The sequence below is a fragment of the Petaurus breviceps genome, unplaced genomic scaffold (genome assembly GCF_028583685.1).
Source record: "Petaurus breviceps papuanus isolate PSGF00001 unplaced genomic scaffold, PetGlider_PUasm1.0 125, whole genome shotgun sequence".
Taxonomy (NCBI): domain Eukaryota; kingdom Metazoa; phylum Chordata; class Mammalia; order Diprotodontia; family Petauridae; genus Petaurus; species Petaurus breviceps.
The window spans coordinates 1,838,906-1,853,899 of NW_027185653.1; the positions used below are offsets into that span (position 1 = coordinate 1,838,906).

Below are 14,994 nucleotides of genomic sequence, written 5' to 3' on the forward strand. Positions count from 1 at the left end.
TCTTTCTTTCTTTCTTTCTTTCTTTCTTTCTTTCTTTCTTTCTTTCTTCCCTTTTTGGACAGCTCTAATTAAGAAGTTTTTCTTTTCACAGATCCTAGGTTTGCCTTTCTTATACCTCTACTTATTTCTGCAAGTTCTTCCTTCTGAGAGATAATCTAATTCTTTTCATATGTCAGTTTTTCAAAGTCCTAAACATAAGTATTATTTTCCCCCTGAATCTTTTATTTTCCATGCTAAATATTCCAGGTTCCATCAATTAATCTTCATCCTTCCAGTATCCTCATACTCTCTTCTGAATATGTCCATCTAGGCAATATCCTTACTAAAATGTGTCATCAAGAAGAGAATAGTGGCCCAGACATGTTCAGACTAAGGCAGAGCTCCTTAGAATTGCAATGTCATTTGTATTGTTTATTTCATTCTAATGAGACTGTGCTACTCTTTCATATTCATCCTTAGTTACCTACTCTTGCTTCTCTCTTCTATGCATGTCTTTAAAAAACTCTAAATGGATTGACTTCCCTAAATGGTGGAACTAGCGACACTTAAGAATGTTTTCAATCCAGCACTTGAATGTTTAGTTGAATCTCTGCCCACATTTTGAAAGCTCTGAAACTTCCTACTCTTACGCTGTCATTTGGCATAGCTCTGCTACAATCACAAAGAGATCTTTGAATTAGAGAAAGCACTGTCAGAATAAGTACTTCCTTTTTTTGTGACAATATGCTTTTTACTAATATGTGAGATAAGCATAGAGCCAGACTAAACTGGGCTAAGTGGAGCATGTTAAAAAATAATAATACAATACTATTGTTGGTAAATGATGTTGGCATAGTAATTATAGGTCCAACATACTTTGATGCATTATATCTCATCTGATATTTACAACAGTATTGTGAGATAACTTGAACAGGTGTTATTATCCCTACTTAACAGATAAGCAAAATGAAGAAAAAGGGAAAACAGATTTAATCAAGGTCATAGAGCTAGTAAATGGGGAAGGTGGCATTCAAATCCAAATTTTGTTATCTAAATTCAGAGCTCATTCCACTGAAAATATACATCTAGAGATTCAAAATAAATTTCTTAAACTTAAGAGAAATGTTAATAATAATTGCTTTATTAGATACAATAAGCATCTCTCAAAATAACAGGACACTTACTTTAAGGTCTCAGAACATATCTTTAATAAATATGATCTCGTGCTCTGAGTTCATTTTTTAACTGCACACTTTAATTCCAATCACCTTAGTATCATTATTAGTATAACAAGGGAACTGGACCACACAATCCTTAGAGACCACTGAGTTCCCTTCCATCACTAACATTCTATGAAAACTCTGCATCTGGATTTGCTCAGTTATCTCATTATAGATTCACATGCAGCATAAGTAAAACCAGTTTAAAAATGAATGTACCTTCTAGGTATTACTGTATTCCACCAATGCTTGTCTTTTATAAGTATCTTGTAGTACAACAAAGCAAGGCCACCTGTGGGCTTGAAAACCTGTGACAAAATGATTGAAAGACCCGGGTGTTTTACCTTTCTTCATTTTGTGATTGGTTTTTACTGAGATCAATGAATTCAAAATCATAATGAATCAGATTGTAGTTGAAAATAACAGGCTTTAATGTTTGGGAGTTTTATCAACCTCATTCTTACAGAAAAAAGAAATTGGGGAAACAAGTGTTCTAGAGATCAGCATGCTTAATGTCAGAATATAACCTCCACAATCTAGGCTCTAAATATAAGTATCAAATTGCTGCATATCTACAAAAACCAAAGGCTGGTACTGAGAATGCTAATAAGTGGGCTGTAAGTTTCTTCAAACCAAGTTCACTGTCATCACTGAGTGCGTCACTGTGGAGTGACTGCAGTGTAACAAAGCACTAGCTTTGTAGCAATGGTATAACCAATGCAGTATTTGTTTCCTGCTGCTTTGGAGTAGATGTACTTTCTTGCCCAAATAGTTTAGCAAATGCTTGCCTCCCACACACCAACCTTAACGGAGCTGGCACTCTCTAGAGACTGCTGAAATTGAGAGCAAAACTATTTCCTTTCTTCTAAAGGGGGAAAAAGTTTAAAAATAAACAACTTTTTTTTCAGGCATGTTAAGTGTAGTTTTTCCCTAGGAATTACTTTGTTTTCATATTTTCTGCCTGTCTGTTAAAATTGAAAACATGAATGCTTCATTGCCTAAGAAACTGAGTAAACTTGCTTTCTGAAATGTACCTTTTAATGTCTTTTATGATTTTGTTTTTCCTCTCTTATTTGCACTCTCAGTGGTGGATGAATTTCCATGCAATGCATCATTTCTTTAAGAGTTTACACACTAGAAGAAATAAAAATGGAAATGGTGTCTATTAAGAGAAAACAACTTTCCTAAGTCCCTAGCAGATGCTGCTGGTGAACAGCTCTATGTTTGCTCAGCACTGCAGACCCACTTTAACCCTCCATAGGGTTTCCCTGAAGAGTGGAACATATTTCTGGTTGTTAAACACAAATGAAGACATTCTTAACATGACTCCCCTTCAACCATTGTTCTTGAGTAGATTCTAGAGCTTGGGGTTTGTAAATTTAAGTCACACATCATTCCACCTGTCAAAAATGATCTGTGTTATTATTACAACTAACAAGCAATACTACAATGACTTGCAGCTTGAACAATTTTTGGCTTGGTTCACTTTTATTTTTTTTATCCATTTCCCTCCTTTTGTTCTTTATTATTTTGTTTGTCACCAAATGCTGTGGTTTCTTCTCAAGACCTCATTCTTTCCACCCTAAGGACAGAAGGAGTAAAGATGAATGACTCTGCGGGGGGGTGGGTGGGGCTGCTTAATTTTATTTTTCAAGTCTATATATTATCCCCATTTAGAAAGTGAAAGGGTAAGCTTTGGGTGTCTAGCATACCTCAGCTGCTACGTGGAAGAGCAACACTTTTTTTTTAATCAAATGCTTTATTAACTTCTAGTTTACATCATTCATTTCTGCAAGATTATGAGTTGCAAAATTTCTCCCCGTTTTTCCTCTACCCACCACCCCAGAAGAGCAGTCCCACAGGCTACCCCCTCCTCCAATCTGCTGTCTCCCATATCTTTTCCCATACCCCCTCTGACTTAGTAGGAACTCTATGCCCCAGTGCCTGTATATCTTATATAGCAGTTACATGTAAAATAATATTAATAATAGTATATGTATGTGTGTATGTATTTAAAGATTTGATTTTAAAACTTTGAATTCTAAATTCATTCCCTTCATCCCCACCCTTACTGGGACGATAAGCAGTTCAATATAAGTTTTATATGTGTCGCTATGAAAAACATTTCCTGAGTGGATATATTGTAAAAGGCTGATTGTATTTCCTTCCCTCCTTTTCCACCTCCCAATTCTTCTATTGTCCACTTTGATCCTGTCCCTTTTCAAAAGTGGGCGCTTCCAACTTCCCTTCCCCCAACCTGCACTCCCTTCCATCATGTCCCCTCTCATTCCCTTTCCCTTGGCTCTCCAATATGGTGAGATACTCTATTTCTGGTGTATGTCATTCTCTCCCTAAGCCAAATTCAATGAGAATAAGGTTGACCCATTCCCTTTTGCCTTCCTGTTCTTCCCCCTCCATTGTAACTGTTTTCCCTTGCTTCTTCTATATGAGATAGTTTACCCCATTCTGTCTCTTCCCAACTCCTGTCATTACATTCCTTTCTCACCTCTTGATTTCACCTTTTAAGTGTCATCCCTTCCTAGCAAATTGGTCCTGTGCTCTCTTATCTATGTATACCTGTACTCATATATACACACTCACATATGTATACATATGCCCATATACTCTCTTATATAGACATATATATGTGTACATACACACACATATATACATACATACATTTCTATTCCCTTCAACTATTCTCAAACTGAGAAAAGATTCATAAGTTATGATTATTCTTTTTCCATGTAGGAATGCAAATAGTTCAACTTTGATAAGTTCCTTATGATTTCTTTGCCCTGTTTCCCTTCTCATGCTTCTCTTGCTTCTTGTATCTGAATGTCAAATTTTCTATTAAGCTCTGATTCTTTCACCAAGAATGCTTGAAAGTCCTCTATTTCACTGAATGACCACATTTTCCCCTGAAACATGATACTCAGTTTTGCTAGGTAGGTGATTCTTGGTTTTAATCCCAGCTCCTTTGACCTCTGCAATATCATATTCCAAGATCTTCAGTCCTTCAATATAGAAGCTGCCATATCCTCTGCTATCCTGATTGTGTTTCCACAATATTCAAATTGTTTCTTCCTGGCTGCTTGTAATATTTTCTCCTTGATCTGTGAATTCCAGAATGTGGCTATAATATTCCTAGGAATTTTCTTTTTGGGATCTTTTTCAGGAGGTGATTGGTGGATTCTTTCAACCTCTGTTTTGCCCTCTGGTTCTAAAACATCAGGACAATTTTCCTTGAGAATTTCTTGAAGAATGATTTCTAGGTCGTTTTTTGATCATGGCTTTCAGGTAGTCCAATCGTTTTTATTTTATCTCTCTTGGATCTATTTTCCAGATCGGTGGTTTTTCCAATTAGATATTTGACATTGCCTTATATTTTTTCATTTGTTTGGATCTGTTTAATAATATCTTGATTTCTCATAATGTCACTAGCTTCCATTTGCTCCAATCTAATTCTGAAACAATGATTCTCTTCAGTGAGCTTTTGAGATTCTTTTACCATCTGTCAAATTTGGCTTTTTAAGACATTCTCCTCCTCATTGTCTTTTTGAGCCTCATTTGCCATTTGAGTTAGTCTATTGTTTAAGGAGTTATTTTATTCAGTCAGGTTGTTGATTCTCTTTTCATGATTTTCTTGCATCATTCTCATTTCTGTTCCCAATTTTTTCTCCACTTCTCTTATTTGGTTTTCAAAATGCTTCTTAAGCTCCTCTATGGCCTGTAACCAGCTTATATTTTTCTTGGAAGCTTTTGGTGCAGAAGTTCTGACTTTGTTGCCTTCCTACTGTTCCATGCTTTGATACTTTTAATCCCCAAAATAAGAGTCTAAAGTCAGATTGCTCTCCTTGCTTTGCTTCCTTTGCTTGCTCATGTTGGCACTCAGTTCCTTGACTTTTGATTTTTTGCCACAGTAGGACTCTGCTTCCAGAGAGGGTACCTTTGTCCCAAATTGCTGTGGTTTTCTCAGCTGTTGAAGGTATTAGTTGGATGCCCTTTATGAAACCTCCACACACTTTGTCAAGCTGTCACACCCCCCAGGACCTCCACCCTAGACTGCAATCCATATCCAAGCAGGTTAAAACAAGAGTGATTACCCCTCAGACTGGTCACTTGGTCCCCCTACAATCTGCAGGCCAGGAGCTGAACCTGCCACGTGGCTGTGGCTGTGCAGCTGCGATGCCTCAGTGGCTTCTCCCTCTAGGTGATTAAGGCCAGACCATACTCCCAATCTACCAATTTACAAAGTCCACACTGCACTGACCTCTCAATTTGTCCTTAGACTCTATGTGTTGATAAATCTGGAAATGGCTACCACTGCTGCTGTTCTGGAGTCCCTCTGGCTGCCGTTGGTCAGGCCCGCCCTGGGGCTAAAGTCTTGGCGTAGGGCTGGGCTCGGCTCCCATAGCACTGTGCTGGCCGATTCCTACCGGCCTGCCGGGCTGTCCTCAGAGGGAGGTTAGCTTCTCTGTGTAAATTTTGTGCATTCTGAAGCTCCAAAGTTTGTTCAGAGTCCCCTTTTACATGGATTGGAGGAGGGAGGAGCAGGAGCCCTGCAGAAGTCCTGTTTCTACTTCTCTATCTTAACTCTGCCCCTTGTCAGTCAAGAGGAACACTTCTTATTAAAAATTAGAAAGCCTTCTGAAGCCGAAAGGTTGTGAAATTGGCACTGGGAGCAGATATCTGATGCATAATTTGTCTTCAACTCATTGAGACAGAAGAAATGTGGAACAAAGTTGACTTGTTCACGGACAGAACATTTATCTCCACCAGTGAGGGGAGAGTTTCATACTAATGAGCTTTGGGAGAGGCGTTACACAAAAAAATAAATCCTGAGTAAGTTTTTGATGGGAAAATGTTATTATAAATTGTTAGATATATCTTGAGAAGTGACCTCCATTCTTAGTACTAGTTAATGTTTATATAATATTCACTATGTTCCATGCATTGTGCTAAGAGCTTTATAGTTAGTATTCCTTTAGACCCTCACAACTCCGGCAGGTAAGGTACTATTACTATCCCTATTTTATAGATGAGGAAACTGAGGCAAATAGAGGCTAAGTGATTTGCCAAGGGTCACACAGCTAGGATTTGAGGCTGGATTTGAACTGAGGCCTTCTTGACTCTAGATCAAGCACACTATCTACCCTATCTATTAGGAGACAGCATTCTATTAAAACATCTTATTCTTCTCACTTCTTCATGTCCATGGCACCACCATTCATCCAGTCTCCAATGATTCTTTTCCCTCCCTCACAACTTGTAGTCAGAGAAGCAGCCTTGTAGTAAGGAAAATCTTAGTTCAAATACAGTCTCAGACACTTACTTGCAGTATGTACTACCAGGTCTTCCTTCCAATTACCTCCCCCTTTTCCCTGATCCAATTTAACCTTCACATTTATAATAAACAGTTTTCCTAATGATTAGGTCTGCTTATGAAATAAGGTTCAAACTATTATTGTCCTCCATTCAGGTCAGAAGTGTATTAGAACCAGCTTCATTGGCTTAGCTGATTGCTAAATTTTCAACATGAGCATTTACACTTTGGAAACAACAAACACTACAAATCAGGACTTGTTTTATTGATTGTCTAGATTTAAGAAAGCATCATGAAAATGTTAATAATATAGGTCAATCTTAAACATGTGCCCTGTGTACCCTTTTTTTCAGAGCTAATTGTGAAAATTTTACCAGCATATTCCTGTTAAATGTCTCTATAATCTGGGCCCATCATATCATCATATGTTTCTATCCTTATCTCATATTAATTTCCTCCACAGATTCCATGTTCCAGACAAACAGAATTACTTAGTGTACCCTGAATTCACCATATATGTTACTCCATCCATGATTTTCTCATCCCATTTGCTATGCATAGAGGTTCAGGCCTCCACTATTGGTCTGTTGAATTCCACCTCATTTTGTAAAATCCAGCTCAAAAGCCACCTCTCACATAAGGCCTATTGTGATCTTCCATGTAGCTATAACCATTCTAAGACCTCATCTTTATAATAATAATAATAATAATCACAATAATAATAATTCCTTTCTAATATAAGTGCATCTATGTGTTTATAATTATATATGTGCATACATGTACTGGTATATTAATGTGTTGCATATATAGCATTAAAATGGGAATTCTAAAAGGATGAAATCAAAAAATAAATATTAATTTTATTTTATTTGTGAATTAAGAAAAGTTTGGAACCTTTTTAATATAATTCATGGGCAATAGCTAAATTTTAATGATAATAATGCTTTAGGAAGAGTAATATAATTGAATATGCTTTAATTTCAAAAAGTCCCTCTAGATAATGAAAGGGTTGAGCAAACATGTACATAATTGTTAATAATTATTTAGTTAATATGATCAAAGTAGCTTATCTAAAAGTGAATTTTAGGTAATTTTTATTGAAAGTTATACAATATAACCACCAAATAATAGGTCATGTCAGTCAGTGAACATTATAGCTTGCCAGTATGAATCATGTTTCTCCTTTTGTAGATATTTCTTTTTCTTCAATCAAAGGCAATGCCTGAAAATGAAATTGTTCCTGACCTCAACTCAGCAGAAAATTTTTCATTCTCCTTTCTTTACATGGTTTTGCTTAATGAATGGCATCGTAGTTTAATTTCCTATTCATATTTGGATATTTAAGTTGTATTTTTGTATTCTAAGTCATTTATTATTATGTTAGCTATCTGTGTCTGTCTTACATTCCCCTTTTTGCTACAAATTCTACAAGGTGTCTTATCTAACCTTTACATGTCCCCGTGTTTTGCTTATAGTACATGCTTTAAAAAAAGTTTGCTGAATTGATTTGAAGCATAGTGACATTATTATCATAGGACTTCTTCAAGACTCAGCTCAAATTTCATCTTTTCTGATCCATTGCACTGCTAGGTAGTTTGCTCCTTCTAAGATAAACATTAACTCAACACTGTATATATCTTGCATGTGCATAGTTGTTTGCTCTTGTGTCTTTCATTAAACTATGAACTTCTTGAGTAAAATGATCATGTATTTTGCTTTAAAGTGCCTCAAACATAGTAGGTGCTTAATAAATGCTTGTTCACTGACGTCTGAATTCTTCTACTCCTAATAAATTCCTAATAGCTTCTTGCTTCTCTGTTAGCTGAGAAAAGTAGAACTAGAGTATTCTAAGGAGGTTTGTTGAAAGATCTTTTCTATTTTAGGTTGACCTCATTATTGGAGTATCTGTGGCCATTTGTCATGTGTATCAGGCTCAGACTTCCTACTCTTTCTACAATTAATTTAAAACATTAGTTTAGATTATACTTCCTTTCTATAAATATAAACTAAAATGGATGAATTAAAAGAAAATCTCTCAGATGATTTCCATTTGTGTTAATATTTAAATTGCTTTCCACTGCCTCATTAAATTATGAATTTCATATAATTTTCTAATAGATGGCAAAGGTTACTACAGTCCGAAATGACTGTTACATAAATATCTAAGAAACTAGCCTTGGAGTAGGGACAACTAACTTGCTGCATGATCTTGGGCAAGTCCATTAATCTCCAGTAATCTGTTTCTTCTTTAAAATGAGGGTTATGTACTTGAAACAACCTAACAGAAAAAAAAGTCAAAACCTCTAAGAAAGATGTAAATTTGAGCTTATTTTTTGGCTGTTGTTCTTGTAGTGTGTCTTCTTTCATAAATACACACCATGATTGCTAGAATTTATATAGCTGTTTAAGGTTTGCAAAGTGATTTATAAATATTAGTTCATTTTATCTTCACAACAAATCTGCAAGTTAGGTGTTATTATTGTCCCTATTTCACAGATGAGAAAACTGAATTTGACAGTAGTTAAGTAACTTTCTCAGTCATGTACCTGTGACTTAAACCAGATTTAAACTTAGGTCCTCCTGACTCGAGGTCTAAGAGGAAGAAATTAGTCAATTAGTACATTCCACTCCAAGTATCATAGTATAGTTAGTGAAAATCCATATTGATGAGGGATGGAAGCTATGTGTAAGTCGAAGCAAGTAGGACATTGTAGCTGAACTGCAAAATACTGACAGGCTTTTCTTTTGTTGCAATAACTTTCAAGAACCCAGGGCAGCATCAGACTGCATCACACTATGATTCGCATCAGAATGTGACATCAATGGAGTAATATATTTTCAAAAAGACTTGTTTTATGACTAAATTATATGTACTTCCAAACTTCAAAGGAATTGCACTTTCTACCATCAAACCATGTATGCCTTCTTATCTTGCATGATTCTTGTCGTGTCTTTACATAAATTCTTCAGAGAGAATATAACCAATGTACGTTATGTCTTTTCGCATTTCATGGCTATTAAGAATCCTTTGCACTAGCTTTATTTCTGTCTTTTCCAATCAAGCATTTCTTCAATAACATACTTTACAACACTTCTTGAAAACAAGTCATCATTGAAAATATAATTCAAACTGTTTATACCTACTTCGTGTTTCTCCATAGACATTTGAGGCATGTAAGACTGATTTATTGGACATTGCGATGTTTCAAGATTCATAACAACGTAGATCATTGTTAGTAGAACATTTAAAAAAGACAGGTCTTTTTTATAGTTCTTATTTTAAAAATATCATAGGTCGTATTAAAAAGATCTTATATTTGAAATAATAGGTCTTATTATTTTAAATATAAGGAACTGACTGAAATCTTTAAAAAGCAGTGAGTAATTTTCCAAATACAATCTAGCCTACTCTCTTTTTCCTATTCACTTCTGGCTCCCCTTCATTGTCCATCCGAAATAAGTATCCAAAATGCAAATACTTGCATTCTAACTCAATGGATTAGCCATCCCTTTTCATGTCACAGTCTAGAAAGTAGTCATTTTCATTCATTTATTTTTCTTGCATGGATTTTTAGATAAATCTATTTTGAATAACCATGGATCTTTTTGAAGTGGCCTAGAACTTGATGCACTCAGCACTATGTATCTGCAAACAGGAGCATTCAGGTGGCTTCATAATATATAGAAATTCTCAATTACACTTTTCAAAAAATGCAAGTATTGAGCAAAGCACAGTATACCTATATAAGAAAGTGTTTCTAAGACCCTAGTTGACAATGCAAAATAGTGATTATATACTATAACTATGATTTAGTGTAATTGATCTTTTCTCCAGAACAAGTGGGTTTGATTAGATATTCTTAAAACATGTTTCCAGCTTGAAATCTTGGAATCATCATGGTCTAGCAGGAAGAACATTGTGATTGTAGTAGAAGGGCCTATGCTTCACTCCTCTGGGCTTCAGTTTCCTCATATGTAAAATTAAAGAATCAAACTCTAAATTTCTCACCAGTTGTACATTCTTTGATTTAATATGGACCTTAAATGCTTTTTATTTAAATTGTGGTTTTCAGAAAAAGGCAACCAAAGTATGTGTTCTAATAAGTAATCTATACTTAGGGAAGTTATTCTGCACCAGGTATAATAGTTATCCACTTAAATAATTAGGTTTGGGCGGCTAGGTGGCACAGTGAACAGAGCACTGGCCCTGGAGTCAGGAGGACCTGAACTCAGATGCTTAACACAAAAACTAGACTGTGACCTTGGCAAGTCACTTAACCCCAAATGCCCTACCTTCCCTACTCAAAAAAAAAAAAAGGAAAAATAATTAGGTTTGTGAGGAAAAAAGTACAAGTTGCAAAGCAATGAAAGTACATGGAATCATGTGTGCCAATGGATGACTATATTTACAATAAGAAAAAAAAATGAGGAAAATGAAAGACAGCTGTTTGGGGGTGGGGCTAATTTACATTTGGATTCTCAATAAAATCACAATGAGAAAATAGGAAATTTTCAACCTCTTCACTGCAATGCATATAGGATTATCATTAAACTAACTATGTAGCAAAGGAAAATAACAGTGAGCTTTCATAAATGATATTATTTATATAGAAACATTAGTAATTGTAAGCTCCAGCTTATAAACATTGGCAAATAGGCATGCATTCTCATCTGTACCTTCCAGTCTTCCTCCATAAATTTTGGGTTACAATACAAAAACTGGTGCAGTGTATTATCAGATAGATGGAAAGGTCACTGCTTTATTTATATGAATTTTATTTTCAGAAGTTTCAATAAGCTAGATCACATAATAGCTTCTGGTCTCCCCAGTTTCTCCATCTCTCTACAGCTGTAAGTTAGGTACTTGGATGCATTAAGTCAAACCCCTTAGTTCTGTAATATCCATCTGATAGAGGATGGCATTACCCTAAGGGTCCCAGTTAAAGCACTAATGTATAATATCGGTAGGTACCTGGGGAGAAAACATACAAGTCAGCCCAGTGACTAGGAAAAATTCAATGTCTTTTTGTCTGCATTAGCTATAAGCTGAAGCTTCTTCTCCTTTCCAAGGAGAATCATGTTGCCTTTGAAGAGTGATTCTTAAAAATGTCCAGTGAGTTTGATGTTTGAGGAGAGCCTCAGTGCCCATCAAGTTCATCTTAGATATGGGCTTCATCCACACAATACCAAGACAGACGCGAGAAAAGTTATAAAACTATACATGAAAAATTTATTTGTTTACATTTTCTCATTTTTTTTTCCAGATATTTTGGCATTGTACTTGAAAGGTCTGATTGTTGCTGAGCAAAAATACACTCCCACATGTTCCATGTCCAAAAATTTATGTCTTATTCTACTTTTTTAATCCATCATCTCTCTATAATAATGTGGATAGCATACAATGTAACCCTTCCTCTGGACTCATGGTTGGTCATTTCGTTGATAAGAAATTTTAAGTCTTTCATAGTTGTTTTTATAATGTTACGGTTACTGTAATAAAAAAAAAACACTTTTCTTCTGGTTTTCATGTCATTCTGATTCAGTTCATACAAACCTTCCAGGTTTCTCTGAATTCATTTCTTTCATCATTTCTTACAGCACACTAGTAAACTATTGAATAACTTCATTTAAAACAATTAAAGAATATATAAACTATTTGAGGGTGAGGGAATTGGGGGGATTAGGATGGTAGGTGGTTAATTGTGGGAAATAAATGATTCACACTGACTCCACCCTGTGACTCAATTCTGGAGCTAGCTCAGTTCCCTTTTTATTCAATTATGGGTCTAGTGCAAATTCTGTCTTGTGAGAAAACTTTATTCAGTTGTGATAACTGGGAGAAAACCTTAATGCATACTTTGAAATAGCCCTTGATGACTGAGAAATTGGACTAACCTATCCGCCTAAACAATAGATCCTTAACCAAGGGCCTAGGTTATACTAACCAGAAACCCAGTCAGATCCAAAGATTGATGCAAAGAATTTTCTCACAATTGCAAGTCTCAAGCAACCTATAAGTCTTATCTGAAAACTGGCCCCATACTGATCAACCAATTATCGTTTCCATGTTCTTTTACTTGTTTACAGATACTTGAGGGGAGTGGGGTATGTCCCTAAACTTTCATCCAATTTAAAATCAGATTACCTGATGCTATATTATTTCCTTATAATTAAGAGGTCTTTTAATTAATTGTTTTCAATGTATAAAATTTTTCATTTCCTGTGTTTGGGGTTCAGGCTTAAGCTGAGAAGATCTGCTCCCAATTTGTTGGGCAATTGCCATGCATTTCTTAACAAATTGATATGCTTGTAAGATCATATATTTGTTTTCCTTATTTGTTTCACCTTTCACCTGCAACAATGGAGAGGGCTTATCTACCTCATTTCTCATTTTTACCATGCTATCACTAGTCAATTAAAATTCCAGTGATTGGTTTTAGTTTCCCTTTCTATGAAAAAGATGTCTCAAAGTGATAGAATTGATGTTGGTTGATTTGTAAATGAAATGACTGTTCTCTGATCTCCATCCATATTCCAAAGAGCATCTTTTCTCAATTTCCCCATCAGAAAATCAATTTTTTTGTACTAGATGAATCCCTTTTTAACCTTAGAGCAACATATTATGAAAGTGCATAATGGTTGTTCATACCTTCCCTGGGTAAGAATATGTAATTTTATTTTGATTTATTTTTTTTTTGAAGGCTAAGTGACCAAAGAGCCTTTATTAACTTCCTGACTCAGCCCAGGTCTTCCGTTTATGGACCTAACCCTCAGGACTTTGGTGTCATTGGTCTCTGCCACCACTTTGCTGTCTATAGTCTTCGGAGTGCTGGTCTTGGGTAAGGAACTGCTGCTGCTGTCCAAGGCATGCACAGGCCTGAAGTCCTCCCCCTTCTCCAGCAGGTTTTGATAGGTGTTGATTTCTGCTTCCAGTCTGACCCTAATGCTGAGCAGTGCCTCTGTTCGCCTCTGCCCCAGCTCTGCCTCCAGATGCAGCTGGGCAGTGTTGATCTGCTCCATCTGGATAGCACAGGGGGCTCCACCTCCCCAAGGCTGTCCTCCAAGCTGTTTTTCAGGTTTCCAAAGGAATCCGGGTCAATCTCTAGGGACTGGACTGTACCTTTCAGCTCAGTGACCTCCTCAGATCTTGTGTGGATCGCCACAGTGCTCTCCTCAATCTGCTGGGACCAGTATTTCTCAAGCTCCTCTCTGTTCTTCTGGGCACAACGTCATACTGGGCTCTGATATCAGCCATGACCTTGCACGGAAGCTCCTGAGATTTGGGAGAGTCCACCTCACCGCCTCCTCAGGCTTCTTCTTCAGGAAGGGGAGCTCTTCCTTCAGGTTTTCAATCTCTGTCTCCAGCTGAAGTCTGCTCACCTTGGTGTCATCAATGACCTTCCGGAGGCTGTGAATGTCACTTTCTACTAACAGTCTCATGGCCAGCTCTGCTTCATACTTGACTCTGAAGTCATCAGCCGCCAGACGGGCATTATCAATCAGTAGGACGATTCTGGCTTTGTCCACTGAGCCTGTATAGATCTGCGCCCGCAGATCCTCAATCGTCCTGAAATAGTGTCCCCACTCTCTGGTCTGAGGCCCCTTCTTGGCCATATGCTCCCTGATTTTCCCTTCCAGTTTCCGATTCTCGGTCTCCAGGCTCCGCAAGCGCTCCAGATAGGAGGCGAGGGGGGTCGTTGAGGTTCAGCACGGTCTCCTTCCCCTGGTAATCTCCGATCCCCACCAGCCGCCTCCCCTCCCCCATCAGGCTCCTGGCCCCCCAGCCCCAGCGGAAGTTGGTGGTGCGGGCCATGGAGATTCTGGAGCTGTCCACACCTTCGTAGACAATGGCTGCACTACTGGCCGGCCAGACCTGGTGGCTGGGCGCCCAGACTGAGCCCAGAGAGCGGTAGTTGGTGGAGATTGTGGTGGAGCGGGTAGTGAAACTCATGATGTTGGTGGAGGACAGCTGGGCGCAATCGGAATAGTCCTATTTTGATTTATTTACTTAATTTTACAAAGTGTTTTATATGACCTTCACAGCGATCTTTTGAGGTAGGTATTAGAAGAGGTTAAGTCATTTGACACAGGCAGAATTCAAATCCAGGTGTCTACTGAATGCACATCCAAATCTTTCATATCACACTATACTGCCTCCTTTACAATAGGTTGTATGGTACAGATTTGAGGCACAGTGAGATCAGGAAGCAAGGCTTATGTCCCTTGGAACATGAGCTGGTCCTATGATTGAATTTGCTTGGTTGCCTTTCTATCATTATCATCATAATATCATGAAAGCTACAGGGTCAGACAGCTAGTGTCGGGTGCAGGACTTGAATTTAAGAATCCAAGTCCTCAATTCAATAAGATGGCCCAGCAGCCTGGTTAGACGAAGCAAATTAGACAATGACTTCTCTACCTGATATCCTCTAGAAGACAAGATTACCCCAAGGGTTAAGGCATGATATA

At 37.2% G+C, this 14,994-nt stretch overlaps 1 pseudogene; it reads right to left on the reverse strand.

Moving 5' to 3' along the window:
• Positions 1-13,227: 13,227 nt before the first annotated feature.
• Positions 13,228-14,476, reverse strand: LOC138163434 (keratin, type I cytoskeletal 18 pseudogene; annotated as a pseudogene).
• Between the last annotated feature and the right edge of the window lie 518 nt (positions 14,477-14,994).